The sequence below is a fragment of the Tachyglossus aculeatus genome, chromosome X1 (assembly GCF_015852505.1).
Source record: "Tachyglossus aculeatus isolate mTacAcu1 chromosome X1, mTacAcu1.pri, whole genome shotgun sequence".
NCBI classification, from domain to species: Eukaryota; Metazoa; Chordata; class Mammalia; order Monotremata; family Tachyglossidae; genus Tachyglossus; species Tachyglossus aculeatus.
In genome coordinates, this window is record NC_052101.1 from 12,228,941 (window position 1) to 12,231,443 (window position 2,503).

Consider the following 2,503-nt stretch of genomic DNA (forward strand, 5'->3'; position numbering starts at 1 on the left):
TCTCTGTCTCCCCCCGCTAGACTGTGAGCCTGTTGTTGGGTAGGGACCGTCTCTATATGTTGCCAACTTGTACCTCCCAAGCGCTTAGTACAGTGCTCTGCACACAGTAAGCGCTCAATAAATATGAATGAATGAATGAAGTGCATTGGGTTGGATATTTGAGAAGCCTGTCTGACAGCCAGATACCTAAAACAGCTTCTGGGAGGAAAGCTGAAATAGAGAAACCAAAAGCTAGGAGGATAAAGAAATATGTTAAAACACAGACAAAGTCTCAGACAACGCTGCATAATAATAATGATAATAATAATAATAATAATAATAATAATAGCATTTATTAAGTGCTTACTATGTGCAAAGCACTGTTGTTTTTGCTTTTATCTCCCTGTTTTCCATTCTTTGCCAAGCTCTGGCTCCAAAAGAGCCGCCGTTTATTGTAGCAGTGCAATTGACTCCATGGTTTTAGGTGGCATGCACGGAAGGAGCCCGGGCTTGGGAGTCAGAGGTCATGGGTTCAAATCCTGGCTCTCCCAGTTGTCAGTTGGGTGACTTTGGGCAAGTCACTTCACTTCTCTGGGCCTCAGTTACCTCATCTGTAAAATGAGGGGTGAAGACTGTGAGCCCCACGTGAGACAATCTGATCACCTTGTATCCTCTCCAGCGCTTAGAACAGTGTGTGGATGAGTTCTGAAAGGAGGATGGCATTATTTTAATGTACTTATCTAAACTAAGGAATTGAGTATTTTTCTGAAAATGAAAACTTTAGGATGTGAAAGAGTTCCTGCTTTAGAGTCTTCTGGGAAAAGGTTTAGTCTTTAAAGGTCACCTAGATTATAGCTCACTGTGGACAGGGAATACGTCTGTTATATTGTTCTCTCATTCTCTCCCAATTCCTCTCAGGGTCACACCTGAAGAGTTCCCAGTACTCTACCAGTCATGACTACTGGAGGGAGAGTCAAGCAGAAGCCTACCCATTCCATTCCTAGCTTGGGCAGTGGCTAGTGAGTGGAAGGCCATCTGCTATAAAGTCTAAACTCACCTGTGATGGGGAGCAATTCATTCATTCATTCAATCGTATTTATTGAGCGCTTATTGTGTGCAGAGCACTGTACTAAGCACTTGGGAAGTACAAGTTGGCAACATATAGAGACGGTCCCTACCCAAAAGCGGGCTCAATGGCATGGGAGAGAATCAAGGGCAAAGACTAGTTTACTGCATGGAAAGAGGCAATGGTAAACCACTTCTGGATTTTTACCAAGAAAATTCTAAGAATACAATACCAGAACAATTTCAGATGGAGGCGAGGCATTCTAGGAGAGATGTGCCCATAATAGTAATCGTATTTGTTAAGCACTTACTATGTGCCAAACATTGTTCTAAACACTGGGGTACATACAAGGTAATCAGTTTGTCCCACGTGGGGCTCACAGTCTTAATCCCCATTTGACAGATGAGGTAACTGAAGCCCAGAGAAGTTAAGTGACTTGCCCAAAGTCACACAGCTGATAAGAGGCAGAGCTGGGATTGGAATCCATGACCTCTGACTCCCAAGCCCAGGCTCTTTCCACTAAGCCACTCTGCTTCACTATGATCCATGGTGTCGCTATGGGTCAAAGACCACTCCGTAGTATAAGACAAGACTCTCCAAAGGCTTAGTACAGTGCTCTGCACAAAGTAAGCATCCAATAAATATGATTGATTCATTGACAAGCTCTTGCTGCTTTGGAAGCTACTTTGGAATCGTGCTCACTTTCACAGCACTTTCACTTCATCTTCTGTTTTCTCTTGGGTGGCTATGGATTACTTACTTTTCTAATTTTCAAGGGCTAGCCAGAGTATGCAATCAGAAGAAACACAAGGAGAGTTCAAGAACCACTGTGGGATATGTTGCCGACATCTGACTCCTAAACCCGTGCTCTTTAAACTAAGCCATGTTGCTTCGCTTCTTCTGCTTTGTATGCTTATCATCTTCCCATATCCACTATGTGATATAATGGATAGATAGATGAATTCTGCTATAATAATAATAATAATAATAATAATGGTATTTGTTAAGCGCTTACTGTGTGCAAAGCACTGTTCTAAGCACTGAGGAGGTTACTAGGTGATCAGGTTGTCCCACCAGGGGCTCACAGTTTGAATCCCCATTTTACAGATGAGGTAACTGAGGCACAGAGAAGTTAAGTGACTTGCCCAAAGTCACACAGCTGACAGTTGGCGGAGCCGGAATTTGAACCCATGACCTCTGACTCCAAAGCCTGTGCTCTTTCCACTGAGCCACGCTGCTTCTCTATGCCCGTATAGGAATGCCAATCAGTGACCACAAGCTATTGTGAGCTGAATTCATTTCACTTCACTTCCTGCTAAAATTAGTAGTAAATAGTTGATGTGGGGACCATGATTCCTTTATTAAGTGTGCCGATCAAAGTGGCTTAGTCCTGTGATGCAGCATCGCTAGGCCAGCCTCAGCCAGTTCAGTGTGATCACAGTGGAAAACACCCTTAGG

General features: G+C 43.5%; 1 non-coding gene across 1 annotated transcript; it reads left to right on the top strand.

Moving 5' to 3' along the window:
* Window positions 1-887: 887 nt before the first annotated feature.
* LOC119920386 lies at window positions 888-1,025 on the top strand. Its single transcript, XR_005448135.1, has one exon. It is a non-coding gene; the product is annotated as a small nucleolar RNA SNORA7 (small nucleolar RNA).
* Window positions 1,026-2,503: the final 1,478 nt, after the last annotated feature.